Below are 16,796 nucleotides of genomic sequence, written 5' to 3'. Positions count from 1 at the left end.
TTGCGTAATTTTGTTGTTTTTCTGAATGGTTGTTGTCAGCACGATGCTAAACAATGCATATGGAATCCCATGGGGCTTGCATAAAAGTCAACTTTTGCATGGAATGATGCTTTTCTGCAGCAGTTGCGTTCTTGTGACTTGATTCCATACATGTACTACAATATTGAAAACCAAACTTTACTTGTTTAAACATACACTAAAATATTGGTGTCACAGGAACTTTTGTTGTTGAGTATACATGTATGTTATATTTGGGATGACACTTTCATAGTAAAATACAAATTCTAACACTTTTTTGGAAGAGTACCAGAGGGATACACAAAGTATGTGCTCTTTCCACCAGTTGTCAGACTTTTTTGTGGAAGCCTCGGTGGCTGAGTGGGTTAGGTTGCTGACTTTGTGTGCTGACGATCAGCTGCATTACTCTGAGAGTGTGGGTTTCGAATCCTGGATGGACCTTCACCCCAAAAAGTACTAGAAATTGTACTAATTGTACCAAGAAAGTGTAATACCAAAAATAACATGTTACATTTGACCGCTTTCCAAAATGCATTTTCTTTTCAAAGGTATGAGAAAGTTATGAAATTATTAACATAAGAAGTGTTAATGTCAGTTTAAAGTAGAATGATATTTGCATGAGATGCACAATGTCAGAAATATTGTGTTAAAACAGTGTGTCAGTGTGGTTATTTGCAAGGATATATTTGTCATCAAACAACAGAAATTGTGGTAACTGGTCTTGGTAATAGCTGATTGAAAATGGTTTTGATAAATGAATAAAATCTTACCTTTATGTGTATTGATATCAAACATTTCTACAGAAATTATAGAATTTCTTATAAATGCCTATTTCCCCCATTTGCATCAACAGAAAGACAGCTAGTATTCTGGGCCTGTTGCCATACTAGTACTCGTCCATACTTGTTGCTGCATGAGTAGTTGAATCAGTGCTTTGTGATTGATGTGACAAGGCACCATCTCATTATAAACAGCCCAGGTTAGCCAATTACTGACATTCAGATGATGGGAGGTTGTCTCACAAATTGATGCTAGTGCTAGGAGAGCAGAATACCTGGTGCAGGTTGCTGGTGACGAGGGAGGTGACACGCTATGTAGGAGTCTAGACAAGCTTATATACTGTGGAACAAGGTGCTGTACATGTGTGCAGGTGAGTTGGTTCCTGCTCTTGTGCTGCCACATTGCCACAACAGTGAAATAGACGTTTGTGCACGATTGAACATTTGTTTTTAGTATAGTTAATACAGACAGTATCATAAAGAAACAATATAGATGAGTCAGCTTGATCATGGCTTCCCTCAGTGTTAATTTCACATCTTTGTTATGTATTTTAGAATGAAAGCACCCAATCCTGCATTTATCTTAAAGAAGTTAAACAGTAGATATCGGACAATTGTACATGCTAAATAGTCTCTGAGGTGCAGGCATGAAATAATCTTGCAAAGTAAGACCTTGCTGTTGTATGATCCTCTCATGGACTGCAGATGTAAGTAGTTCCTACACTGTAGTTCTCACTGGATGTACTGGAGGAGAATAGGTCTGTTACATTCCATGTCCTTGTGGCAGTGGTTGTGACATTCAAAATGTCTGTCTCACCTAGTACTGATAGTTGTGTGTGTGGAGATGAGAAGTGACGTTGTTTGCGCATCTCTCCTGGTACTTTCACACACCGGCATGGTAGAGGTGACAAAAGCAACACACTCTGTCTGCCCCACCCATCCCTCTCGGAAATAGCTTTAAGAGACTTTAAATGTGCAAGATCCAATTTCTAGTTTTTTTGTTTTTCTTCCTTTAGAGAATGACTCCCAATAGGACTCTTTAATAAACTCATGACCCTGACATATTAGATGTAACCCTTGACCCTTATTTAACTATAACCTTATCCATAACCCTGATATGTTAGATCTAACCACTAATGCCAATCTAACTATAACCTTAACCATCATCCTGACATATGCGATCCAACCCCTAACCCTAACCGTATCCATAACCCTGAGATGTTAGGTCTCTAAGGGACTGACCAATTGAGAAGGGGTAGAGGTGGGGGCTGGGATTTGCCGCAGAAAATTCTTGAAAAACTAAATTATGCTTCAGACTGTAAAAAAAAAGAAGAAATTTTCCACCACAAAAATTACGTTGTTGCAACGTGTTTGCGCTAAAACATGATTCAGGCTGATAGTAGATCCATCCCCCAACTACAACTATATCCATAGCCCTGAGATAGTAGATCCATCCCCCAACTACAACTATATCCATAGCCCTGAGATAGTAGATCCATCCCCCAACTACAACTATATCCATAGCCCTGAGATAGTAGATCCAATCCCCAACTATAACTTTATCCATAGCCCTGAGATAGTAGATCCAACCCCCAACTATAACTATATCCATAGCCCTGAGATAGTAAATGCAATTCCCAACTATAACTTTATCCATAGCCCTGAGATAGTAGATCCAACCCCCAACTATAACTATATCCATAGCCCTGAGATAGTAGATCCAATCCCCAACTATAACTTTATCCATAGCCCTGAGATAGTAGATCGAACCCCCAACTATAACTATATCCATAGCCCTGAGATAGTAGATCCAACCCCCAACTATAACTATATCCATAGCCCTGAGATAGTAGATCCAACCCCCAACTATAACTTTATCCATAGCCCTGAGATAGTAGATCCAACCCCCAACTATAACTATATCCATAGCCCTGAGATAGTAGATCCAACCCCCAACTATAACTATATCCATAGCCCTGAGATAGTAGATCCAACCCCCAACTATAACTATATCCATAGCCCTGAGATAGTAGATCCAACCCCCAACTATAACTTTATCCATAGCCCTGAGATAGTGGATCCTACCCCCAACTATAACTTTATCCATAGCCCTGAGATAGTAGATCCAACCCCCAACTATAACTTTATCCATAGCCCTGAGATAGTAGATCCAACCCCCAACTATAACTTTATCCATAGCCCTGAGATAGTGGATTCTACCCCCAACTATAACTTTATCCATAGCCCTGAGATAGTAGATCCAACCCCCAACTATAACTATATCCATAGCCCTGAGATAGTAGATCCAACCCCCAACTATAACGATATCCATAGCCCTGAGATAGTAGATCCAACCCCCAACTATAACTTTATCCATAGCCCTGAGATAGTAGATCCAACCCCCAACTATAACTTTATCCATAGCCCTGAGATAGTAGATCCAACCCCCAACTATAACTTTATCCATAGCCCTGAGATAGTAGATCCACCCCCCAACAGTAATCATATACTTAACCCAGAATTTGTTGACTTTTTTTGTTGTCCCATGATAAAAATACTAGTTTCATTATCAGGGGACAAAATTAGAAATGAACTTTTGTGGACGATATTATTAACCTCATGCGACACATGGTTAAGATCTTACAAGTAAACACATTCCCAGGTAAGCCACAGAACCTTGCAATTCTTGCCATCAGCATATCTTGTTACAATCCAAACAGTCGCAGTTGCGTCCAAGATTATTGCACATATATAGCGAGGTGCATGTACGTGTGTGTGTTTGTGTGGCTGCTTTTACTGGTCCTGACTGATGCCGATTTATAGTACTAGCTCACTGAGATACAATGCCGCAGTATAACATGAATACCCCACTCAGACACAGTATACTGACTCCGAGCCAACTAGTCCTTGTTTTAGCCCCTTAATGCCGAGCGCCAGACAGGGTAACAACATGTACCATCTTTTAATGTCTTTTGGCATGACGCGGCGGGGATCGAACCCCGGAACTTCCTCTCTCCGGGCGGACGCTGTACCACTAGACCACGGAGGCGGTCTGATATAAATGAACATATGGGTTATCATCCTGGCTAGTGGGGATAAAATATATGAATACTTTTTATAATGATATCATTGAAGGGATAAACAGTGATAAACATGCTTGAATGTACACCTTGAGCAGTATAAATTACTGGTTGATTGATATCTATCTGTATAAATTAGCCAACACAATTAAGAAAGTAGACAGTGGAATATTTGCTGTAATAAAGCCATGCGTAGGTGTATATTGGTCACAGAGACATGTTACAACACCTCTGTCGCCTCCCTCTGTCTACACTCCTACAGCTTGCTTCAGGTAAGAAAGTGATGTGCTATTCAGGTGCTGGCTGTTGACTGTCCTGTCTGTGCCCATTAAGTAAACACAATACAGGTATGTCATGTTGCCTATTATGTAACAATAATTTCCTCCTCTAGCTTAGCTCAATCCCATGTGTATTCAACATAACATAATCTGCCTAGTTGATGGGTTGTCAGCTTATATATATATGTTGCAGGGGTAGGGAGAGATGACAGGACATTGTTGCTACCAGTATATTACTTTCGCATATACTTTTTATGAATTAATAGTGATACCGTTAAAATAGTTTTCTTTGAAAATGTAGTGAAATGAAATAAACCAGATTGAGCTATAGTTAGGATACTGAATTGAAATAATTGATGTCATTTTGTTGATAATAATCAATCTCATTTTACGGATAATAATGCATTTGGTTCGAAATATATTCATGGAATATAAAAGTGGGTATAAAACATGAAATGTCTGCGCTTTATTTTATTGTCTTCTCAGTACAATAATTAACAATATTCAGTGACTTGTGAGAGATCAAGATCATTCATAACATTTAATTTTGTACCAAATGTGTTTTAAATTCATTTAAAAATATGGAAGTTTTACTATACATAATTTAAAATCCACATGGACTTTTAACTCAGGTATGTTCAAATATATATTCACTTATATATTTCATGACTAGAGTAATAAGTTAAGAAAAAGTAGATCTCTCTATGCAACCATCTTTCAACTGAAGACTCACAAGTTTGACATACAGGTTACAGTCAGGACGGTTTCAGCCACTTCTAGCAATACTCAAGTCTTCCCAGTGGGTGCACCAGGAATGGAGTATCCTCGTGGTGAATCACACCTGATACATCCACTTTCACCCACTTCACCACCAATATCTATGTGACAGACATTGTTGACAAGGCATATTGTCATGCAGTTCTGACAAGAATTTACTGTTCACAGATATTAATACAGAATTATGAAAAGTACAATACTTTTGTTTTTATGTGTGTTAGGGACAGTAGCCTGTACTCAACATACAATGATGATATATATACCCTAGGAGCAAATGTGAAAGATAGGTACACTATCATGTGTTCCTGGCCACCTTCCTGCTGGTAGCCTAACCTGAATCAGGCATTGCCACATTGCACAATATCGTGAGTGTACGCACATCCCACTCTCGCGAATGATACCTGTCTCGCTAAGACAAAGACGTTGGAGGGGACCAGCTTGGGTAGGAAAGAAATATCCAAAATTTGTCTTGTCAACATCTGAAGAGCTTTGATGTCGTCAGAGAATCTGCCTCATCAAATATCCTCGTTTGGGAGCCATGAAAGCTGGGTATTGAAGAGACCAGTAAGGTAGAGTGGAGTTAGAAGCCGTTTTGTTCTCACTAGTGAACACATTGCTAATTTTAGAGAGAGGAGCATACAGCAGAGGGTTTAGGAATTAGACGCAAATATTTTCCCCAACTATGGAGTGTATTTGACTTAAGAGTCTGTCATTCACAGCTTTGCTCTGGAATTGTGCACTGCAATGGCAATTATTTCCGAGGATATATCCACATGGCCTCAGAGGGTTTGTACAGGAACTTTTGCCTTCTGGATTTTATATTATTTCTTTTCAGTTTTGAACATGTTATTTTGTTTTTCTGCTGACATCTACAAGGGCAGTTGTGAACTTGTTAGGTTAAGTCATCTAAGAGCTGAACACACCCTAACATAGTTCAAATCTGGTATTTTTGATAGCCATGTTAAAAGAAAGTTTTAGAGTTTTTTTATCATAGTTGAAATCAACAACTAATAAAGTGTTGTGGTGAACTCTGGTTTAAATGAACATGGTTATTCTGCCTCTGAACTCTACAATACAATACACTTGTATAGATCTAGAGCCAATTATAAGAGTGACCTCCAGCTGCGTATCCATCTAGCTTCTGCTGAGGCTTCATATTGTCATAAACATGAAAATAATTATCCTGTTGCCATGGTAAGCAAATGTTTGTATCCACACACCTGCATTAGAAACCATATCCTAATAATTGTGACCAACAAGTCAATGTAATCTCTGATGGGAAATGTAGGTGAATGAAGCATTCTTTGTTGTGGTGACAGTGGGATTCATCTTTGTGTCCAGAAAACCCCGTTAACAGCTTGTGTTGGGATAATCTCTGTTGAAATATTCATCACATGTGGACACATTGGACACATTGCCATTCACTGTGGAATCCATGTTTAATGATCCAATGGCTGGTTGACTCATGCTACCCTAAGTGGCCCAAGGTGATTCTGTTGATTTGATGTGTTTCATGGTTGGCAGTCCTCATCTACAATGGTGAAATAATGCAACAATCTATCATAGTTTCCTGGAAAGCATTGTTGCAATAATGTTATTGTTTATTTAGTATGTCTTTAAGATCGATAATACCTTCAGTATTTGCTTGTTTTACATAATCCAAACATGATGAACATACATCATGTTGATTTAAACTGTTTTCAGTCGCAAATATGATTGGATGTTAATATAAATTTGAAACGAGGTATGTTCTAATTATTGCTTAAGACAAATATGTTACTTGCCCTTATCAAATGTGAATTTCTTAATTCTGTTCAAAAGGCTTATGAAATGTTTAAATTCATAGGAATTCATTTCCATCTTTATGTCTTCAGCTTTAATTGTAGCGAACATTTTTTTAAAAGGGCAGATTTGAAACAAATTATTCAATAAACACCAAATTTCACAATGGATTGTTACAATGTAGAATAGCCATGCACCGATGCCCCATGCTAGCATTTACACCTCTGTCGACTGGCAAACCAAACACACTATGTTTTTCTCCACTGATTAGAGGAATAGAGATAAACCATGGCAAACAGGGTCTGCCTTGAAACACAGCCACAGAGAGGCCATGTCTTTTCCATGCTTTCCTGTCAGTTTGAGTGTGGAGGTCATTGAGGATTAAAGGGAATGAAATAGAGGAAACAGCAAATAAGGACGCCTACAAGTTTCCAAGTCTATTTCAACTAGTTTCAAGCATGAAAACATTCTCTTTTAAGTCTTTCAAACTGATAACAATGTAATGATAAATAAAGTAATTTATCAGAGCCAGCTGTAATCAAACATCACGGCTCTTTGATGGTTGGATGTTTGTGTTTTATATGGGGTTGTGGCTAACTATGGTATACATAAACCACACAATCTTTCCACCAAAATACATGGTTTCATTTTCTTTACAGTTCCTGTCTTACATTTTTATGTATGTTTCATGTTTTCTATTTGATATGGGAAAACAGATCCATATACACAAAGACGATATTCATAATCCCGTGCTGAGATATATTTGGTCTGAGCCAAGTGCTGGCCTATCCCAGTAGGGCTAATAACTAAAGGTAACTTCATCAGTGAAAGAAAAATGTGAAAAGATTTGATAGCTGTACATAGAGGGCTACACCATTATACTATGAACTAGTCTGTGTAAGTATTTCATGGTTATGTTTGTTTGTTTTTTAACGCAGCAGTTAGTGATATACCAGCTACAGTCGAGTTCCGTTAATCCGACATGGCTGCTTGCATATGATTATGTCGGATAAATGAATATGATGGATAAATGAAATTAAGTAGTACCAACATTCGTCGTAGTTTGCAAAAGGTTCTTCTGACGTCTCACATCAAAACATTGGCTGTGTACTCGCGGGCAGATAACCATGGAGTACATTAATCACTGTGTCAGATTAACGAGACTGACTAATGAGTGATTTTGTTGCAAATTAGGTGTGTCGGAGTCGGTGTGCGAGACTGTCAGATTAACGGATCGAAAATGCATTGATTTAATTGGTTCCCATCATTAGTGTCAGATAAAGCCGATTGTCAGATAAACGAGTGTCAGAATAACGAGACTTGACTGTATATATCTTACGAACAGTGGTGATAAAATGGCATGGTTTTATATACTGAACCGCGAAAGAAACGTCACCATGGATAGATAAACTGACGTCCAAAAGAAACTTTACCAGAGTTTGAAATCACTCTTGCTCAAAAACAACAAAACATACATGCATTAAGTAAAGTGAATTGAGAAGATCAATATATCAACATAATCAACACTGAAAATGACAATCATACCGCGACCGAGAATGATGTCAGAGCCCCCCAAAGTTGGGTGTGGTACAAAACTCGAGCTTTCAGAATCATGGACAATAGGCAGAGTACATAAACAATCGCTCACATTCAATAACAAGTCATTAGTAGCGTGTGTGACCACCAAATGCCTCAATACACGCAAAAACTCTTCGACGCACAGAAAAAGTCAGTCGTCTGATGAGGTCATGTGGGATTTGACGCCATTCTTCTTGGTGGGGCCAAGACCAGTTCTTGCTGGTTGGCTGGAGAGTGTGGTCGTTGTCGAGCATGATGATCCATCAAGTCCCAGAGGTGTTCTATTGGGGACATGTCGGGTGAGCGTGCAGGCCACGGCAGGACGTTGACGTTGTTGGCTGCGAGGAAGTTAGTGACAATTCTGGCTGTATGAGCTCTAGTGTTGTCATGCTGATAAATGACACCACTTGGCTGCAGTTGGAGAAATGGTAGGACAACTGGACGAAGAATGTTATCCATGTAACGCTGAGCTGTCAGGTTTCCGTCAATGATGACCAGCGGTGTCCTCTCCTGCCCACAGATCCCTCCCCACACCATGACACTCCCTCCACCATATGGTATGACCTCCTGCACACAACACGCCGCCGTTCGTTCACCCCTTGGCGGTAAACACGTTTTCTTCCATCAGCCCTAAACATACAGAATCGACTTTCGTCAGTGAAGACAACCCTCTGCCAGTCACGTCGTTGCCAACGTCGTACAGTCCGGGCCCATCTCAATCGCAAACGACGATGTTGCGCTGTCAATAGCTGTCCTCTGTATGGTCTAAAAGCCCTGATTCCATGAGCCTTGAGTCTCCTGGCCACTGTCTGTTGACTAACCCTGTGACCTAAGGCATTTGTCGCCGATAACGTCACTGTCAGGAAGCGATTTCGGAGGTGCAAGGTACGCAAGTACCGGTCATCATGGGGCGTGGTCACCCTGGGTCTGCCTGTTCTTGGCCTGTCAGCGGTCCGCAACGTAACGTAACGTTGCATCAAGTTGGTAACCGCAACAAGGGAGCAACCAAAGGTGCGTGCAATATGGGCGTGGGGGATCCCATCTGCACCATACCCAAGGCTCGTTCACGTTGTTCGATTGTGAGTCGTGGCATTTCTTTTGTGTTTTTTTATCACTGTGGATATCTGACTTGCCGTTTTATACCCTTACCCGCACGTGCATTTGCAGTTGTCCGTGGTGCACATGTTTTTCACTTTTTCGCGTGTTATCTCACAAACATGTAACAGACGATTAACATTTTCTGCATACACTATTGTTGTGTTTTAGATAGACTTCATCGAAAAAAAATTATACTTTGTCTGAAATTTATATTTTCAGTTGGTAAAGTTTCTTTTGGAAGTCAGTTGATATGAGAAACCTTATTTGTCCAAACACTGTAAACATACTTTGAGACATATTAAAAAGATGAAACTTGGCAAAACTGATCATCAAGGTTGAAATTAAAGTGTCAAATGTTCTTAAAGTGGAACACAACAGTAGTCCCTGAGAAAATGGCATCACAAGTCAGTATCTCGTGTATCCCCCATGTGCATTGATGACTGCCATGCAACATCGATACATGGAATGGATGAGGCGGTTGATGAAGGCCATAGGCACTTGAGCCCACACTCTGAGGAACGCCTGACGCAGTTCAGCTGCAGTTGTCAGCCTTGGTCGGACATCATTCAGCCGTCTTTGAATCTCGTCCCACAGGTGCTCATTGGGATTTAAACCGGGACTGAGGGCAGGCCACTGCATGTTCTAATGCCATCCTGCTGGAGGAAGTCACTTGTTGCTCTCGCAGTGTGGGCACAGGCGTTATCATGCTGAAACTCGTGGTTGCGGAGACGTTCCAAATGAGGTATGGCGTGTGGTCTCAAGACTAGATCAATGTACTGAGCTGCTGTGACACCATTGCCTCTCCCTGGACCTATGTCCTGGAAGACCACAGGGCTGACCCTTTGTGCAAGACCAATTCCACCCCTAACCATGATGCTCAGACAACCCCACGAGTCCCTCTTAACACAAGCAGCCGAATAACGTTCCCAATGGCGTCGACAGACTCTCTCTGCCATCTGCTGTTGAGATACAGTAACGGCTCTTATCTGAGAAGAGGACTCTTCACTGCTGGTGGCGCCAATACTGGTGCTGTGTTGCCCACTGAAGACGGTCCCGGCGATGACGTGGTGCCAGAATGGGTCCTCGGTGTGACCTGTGACAGTGGAGGTGTCTGCTCGTCAATCGTCGACGCACGGTGTCCGCACTAATGTGTCGCTGGTGTGTCCCCATGGTCTGTCGAGCAGTTTCCGCAGCAGTAACAAAGCGATCTTGAAGATGCTGTCGCACAATCTGACGATCCTGACGTCGGGTGGTGACCCTTGGTGTTCCACTACGTGGTCGGTCATCTGTAGTGTTGGTGGTTTGGTGCCGTTGCTGGAGCCTGTATATGGTCCTTACATGGACTTGAAATGCATTGGCTACTTGCAGGGCGTTTTGTCCAGCTCGCAATTGTCCAAGGGGTTGGTGTCGCTGATTTCTTGTCAATCTCAATCTCATTAAAATCAAATCTTAGTTCTCACTTCCGCTAAACAAAGATCTGAGGACATCCCCTTACGGGTCACATCAGACGGACCTTGCGCGAACTTTGACCGGCAAATGAATTGACCAATCAGAAGGGAGCTTTCTCATACTTTACAGCACTAATTTCAAATTGGCAACTACGCTTCGAAACATATTTTGACAAATTCTCAATAACAAATTTGAAACGTGAACAAAAGAACATTCTGGAATGACTAATAGATGGTCTAGACTGTATGGATTCTGTTGTTTAACCCGTAACTATCGTTCAGAATACCCCATGTTAAAGATTTCGAGGTTGCATGATTAGAAATCACATTCCGACTGTCACTTTCATAATCTGGTAAGCGAAGCTCTGATTAGTCGGATGAAATGTCGTTCTGACGTGACCCCTAATGGGATGTCTTCAGATCTTTGTTTAGCGGTAGCAAGAACTAAGGTCTGATTTTAATGAGATTGTGTCAATCTTCGCATGTGGTAGCAATTCAATAAAGAATGAATGTTATCCCATCTGGGTGGATTTTTATAGGGCAAGAAGTGGGGGAACGCATGTGCATTTCAATTTGCACGGATCTCACGTGTATCGGGTTACCATGGCCGTTGCTGTGATGCGTTTGGGAGATCGGTTTTATTGTCATCTGCTTTGGGTTTTTTCATCAAATTTCATTTTTCCGGATAAGGTAATGTTAAATTTTAGAAACTTTGACAAAATTTACCCAGATATTTAAATGACAACTTTTCATGCAATGTTACTTGGGGTGACGTTTCTTTTGCGGTTCAGTATTTTTCAAATTGTAAAACTGAGTTGGCCCAAAAGAAAATTGGCAAATTGTCAATTTTATGTTTTTTTTATAATTTCAGGTTCTTTTATGTTGGTCAGTCTTGTCAATCAAATAAAAAGAAATATATAATTCCTTAGAGGACCTTTAACAAAACTGTATAAATAATGCAACAATTTGCAATGGCCTACATAACTTTCTGAGTTCCAAGACCGGCAGCTCTCCATTGACATTCCACGCTGACAGCTTGTACAAAGTGTTATGATGTAATTCAAGGAAATTCTGTGTCAATTTTAATTTTCCTGGGTCTGTCAACTTACTGAAATGTTAACATTATCTAGAAAATGCAAGAAAACATTAAAAATGAGACAGACAGATGCAGTGATAAGATAAATGACACTGAAAGTCTGCAGTATGGAATACTAATTCTCAAACAAGATTTCAGGGCACATATTTAAGACAGACTGTGTCATATGATTGGCATTTTGACACCAACTGACATTCATTTTCAGTTAAATTGGGGATGACAAACACTGACTAACTGTTCTTAGTGATAAATCATGTGTCACAGAAGTGGAATGTTGAACATGTTTTCAGAGATTTTGGTTCAAGTCACAATCATCAAGTAGCATCTCCTTTAACACCATATCTTGCTTTTGATTTTGGTTTGGTTTGGTTTGTTGTTTAACCCCTCACTCAGCAATATTGCAACTATATGACGGGGTCTGTAAATAATCAAGTCTGGACCAGACAATCCAGTGATTGATATCCTGAGCATCGATCCACGCAATTGTGATCAATGACATGCATCAACCAAGTCAGCAGGCTTGACCGCCCAATTCTGTTAGTCGCCTCTTACGACAAGCACAGTCGCCTTTTACGGCGATTTGTGATAAACAGCAGTGAATGGGGAGGATTTGTGAAGCATTGAATCAAACAGTTTCAAACGAAGATGTCTCAAGGCCTATCGTTCTTTATTAGTTGTTTTTAAAAAATTGGCAGGTGGTTAAGAAAAATTAAATTAATTTCGACTTTCAGATTAGTACTACTACTAATGAAAAATTAACATAAACGAAAAAACATATACGCATTATTTTTCACCATTTCTTACGAACAGTGGTGATAAAATTGCATGGTTTTATATACTGAACCGCGAAAGAAACGTCACCATGGATAGATAAACTGAGCGTTTGAAATCACTCTCAGTGTGCGAGCTTAGCCTCAATTTTGTAATTGATATCTTTTCCCGTAAAAACCAAGCCTCGTTCTCAAGTGCGACCTACAAACAGTAAATACAATTTGCTAGCAGATGACATATTCACTCTATAGTCTCTGTCAACTGGAGTTTTTAAACTGGAGTTTCTACTGAAACAACTTTTTTGTACTTTTATTAGCTTTCCATGTTACAAAATATATTCACTGGATATTAATGCTTTTCACCTGGATAATAAGGTTTATTCATTTCGTGATGAGGATCATCTTTTTTTAAATTGTCCCAACTGTATGCATACCTGACAAGGACGACATTGGCTACCATTATGTTACGATGTCTTACATTTTTCTCAGGAGGAATGCCATTATTTTTTCTTTTGTTTCTATTTTTTCTGACTTGTTGGATGGCATAAATGCACATATATTCACAAGACGCAAAATTCTACTAGCGTTTAAACTTCTATATAATATTAATGCATACACAAGCCTTATTGGTATAAATGTACTCTTGATATTTTCCACTTGAAAATTCATTAGTTATAGAGGTGCCAGAATTCCAATATGTTCATACCTTTCTTGACAAATCTCCAGTGGTGTCACTTGGAAGTCGCATCATGATAAATAGTTAGTAAGAGACTGGTATTCCAAGTGAGTTCCAAGAAAATAACAGTTGAAACACACAATTTAGCCATGACCGAGCATAAAAATGCAATAGCCAAGGTATAATCCAAAAGTAATCGTCCACCACAACAGTAAAAGAAGTATACTGCTACAGCAGACGATAGGTTTGAGCCAATCATTTTACTGATAGAGGTCACGTGACTAAAATCTTGACAACTTCCGGTGGTGTGAAGGGTTACTTTCCCTAATTAAAACTAACAAACCAATACATATTTGAGATTTAAGTTCTGATTTATTTAAGTGCAAATGTCTGTTCAGTGTGATAACACTGACAAACTATGTCCAGACAGCTTAAGACAGAAGGAACCAAATGTCAAACACCACAACCTGTAAACCATCAGTTTAGACCCCTGACATACAAATTAGTCCCTCAATGACATATCAGTCAACTCAAATTTAAACAAACGGTGTTAAACTGCCCTAAAGTAACATATCTGTCACTAGAATGTGATGCTATCAGTAAGATGCCAGATTTATTTATGTTTCTGGCCGCTCTGTGTGGGACTTCTTGGTCACTCCGAGGGGGAAACTGGGGACTGTCTTTTATCCAATTAAAAACATGTATACATTTGTAGCTCCTCCTGTTTTAAGTTGGATATAGTAGGCTTAGTGATCAGTGATTGCAGGAAACATAGGAATTGGCCCCTCCTCCCCTTAAGATAGATGGAACCCATATTTTTGTGAATGACTTCTACCCTGTGAGAGAATATTTTGAGGTCACGTGACTTCAATAAACATGTTCTCACAGCCTCTACAGTGCATGGATGGGTTATATTTAGGTATTATTTTGGTAAATTGACATATGTGGAAATGGGAAATATATGAAAACATTACATGTACATATAGGATTTGTAATAAAAGGTTTATATGAGGTAGGTGTAGAGCCCAGGATTTTTCACTTCCTGTGACAGGGGCTATGACGTCACTATGGGGCCTTTAGCATTGAATCTATTTATAACCTGTGTGAAAGCGAGGCTTGGTTTTCATCTATAAGCGGTAACATAGCCTGAGCTCGCACACTGTCTTGCTCAAAAACAACAAAACATACATGCATGAAGCATAGTCGCCTTTTACAGCAAGCATGGTTTGCTGAAGACCTATTCTGTCCCCTTGCTTTTGAAGCATCTCCAGCATATCATCTGCCAGTGGTATTGAATTTATATTAGACTGGGATTTTGCTTTTGACGGCATCATTTGGAAAGGAATATTTCCTTCAAATCATTTCTTTGTCAAACTTGACCAGGAGGCAATTTCAAATACTAAATTTACTTAACGAACATTGTGAAAAGTGGTGTTGAAGATCCTAGATCTTTTAAAATAGGATTGGCAATGTATCTTGAACAGTAATTCTGGTGAAAATAATGGAAAGAGTGTATTTTTAGATACACTGATATCAATTAATGCAGCTTGACGTCTTGTGCCACTCTATCACATACTGTGACGTCATTCATGACTACCAGGTCATGGACTGCCCATCTGTAGAACATAATGACGTCATTATGGTGGAGTGTACTTTTAGAACTAAACATTGAGGTTGCTATTTTTTCTCCAGGGAATGACTGTTTGAATAGAACTAACATGAAAAATGCGCTATATGAAAAGATTTTATATTGAAATGATTTAAGTAGTATGATAATCTTCTGAATAGAGTATAAGAGTCAATCATATGCAGCATAAAGGCGGTAATCATGGATCCCTAAATGTGACTATTCAACCTACTGTAAATACTAGACTCAACTGATGCTACAACTCTCATATTCAAACATGTAAATAATTTATTTTTAAAACCTCCTGCTGTTATTCTTTTAAAAATGGGATCAAGTCTAATTTATGTTTAGTCATGTCCTCGAAAACCGATGTAGTGAGACAAGAAGTGTGGGTTCAACGATATCGGCATTATTAGACAATATTAGCATCAGACTATGTATACAATATTCTACTGTACTATATTTGTGGAACTCCATCTAAAAAAAATATACAGCACACCTATCCATTTCATTAAATTTTCTACAATAACCAGTTTCCATTTTTCCTTTCATATTAAAATGTTATTGCAAATGCAACAAAATTTATGATAAACACAATGTACAAACAATGCACATCTGACACAATCTCTGACACATACGATAAAACTCTGTGTTGTGGTGGTACATGGATTTTGGAATGTGGCACACACTCATGAACCACTAAGATGATGGCAGTTAACAGGTTTCCAAGTTTTCCATCAGACAAACTCAACATTTCAGAGGATTTATAGTACAAGTCAATATCAACATCGAAAATACTTGCCTGTCTGACTGTCTGAAATGGGCCGTTTTATCTCAGGTTTTTAGAAATTATACGCCTGATGGTTGTGTGGATTTTTTAATCCATATATGTAAGATATATGAATAAAAATTTGTTTAAAAGTCATATTAGGTGATAGGATGATCTATGAATATGTCTAAGTGACTAATTTGTAACTGCATGAAATCTTACTGAAGCCTATGCCAGCGTTTTGAAAAATGCATGAAACTTTGGTGTGCACTCCCTACACTGCAGCAGTGAACAGTGCACGACTGCAACAAAGCCAGGTCACCAAAATGGTGTGTTGATATTAAACCATTTAGCTGATTGTAATTTTGTTATCATTTACAAAATCTGGACTCACAATTTTTTAACTGGGCAGGTATCTTTTGTGAGTTGTCTGAATAGATTTTTTGTGTATTTTATCACTGTCAATATTATAAAAAACCCAGCTCTAGTCATCCTACTTTTACTCTAACACTGAACAGCAGCATCCTCATCGGTAAAACAGAACAGAACCCTGGCACTTTTCATCAGTATAAAGTGCAATTTCACAATATTGTTTGTTAAGTATCATAAAGATGAGATTACGATACTTCGACGCAATGCAACATCTGAGACTAGTTGCCAACACAAGAATTTACTGTTTACTGTTTACTGCATTGGTTCATTCCTAGATTTTCATCTAATATCAAATGACACTTTCAATATCTTCCAATGTAATCGTCTACTATAAACCATAGTCCTCTAAGATGTCATGTCATATTAGAAATGTTCATTAACTGTGGGTTATTTTCAGAATAGTGTGAAATGCTGTTTCTTTATCTTTGTTACTTTCAAAACAACACTGTGGAAATATATTTTTTGCAGAATGTGTTGTGAAATAATTAACGTTCATTATTCAACAAATGACACTATAGAGTGGATGCATTTAAATTCTTTATTACCATTGCAGAAATCTGTAAAATACATAGAGGTTATCCCGCGAGC

The 16,796-nt window shown here is 39.0% G+C and overlaps 1 protein-coding gene across 1 annotated transcript in view; it reads left to right on the top strand.

The window, feature by feature from the left end:
* Positions 1-1,098: 1,098 nt before the first annotated feature.
* The window catches only part of LOC124131463, a 36,245-nt gene continuing 20,547 nt past the window's right edge, over positions 1,099-16,796 (top strand). The window contains exon 1 of the mRNA XM_048397039.1: positions 1,099-1,168. The gene's annotated coding sequence lies outside the window, so the exon portion shown is untranslated. The remainder of the gene's footprint in view (positions 1,169-16,796) is intronic.

The sequence above is a fragment of the Haliotis rufescens genome, unplaced genomic scaffold (genome assembly GCF_023055435.1).
Source record: "Haliotis rufescens isolate VD_foot unplaced genomic scaffold, xgHalRufe1.0.p SCAF_1, whole genome shotgun sequence".
Classification (NCBI taxonomy): domain Eukaryota; kingdom Metazoa; phylum Mollusca; class Gastropoda; order Lepetellida; family Haliotidae; genus Haliotis; species Haliotis rufescens.
This window is presented reverse-complemented; position numbering and strand designations above follow the sequence as displayed.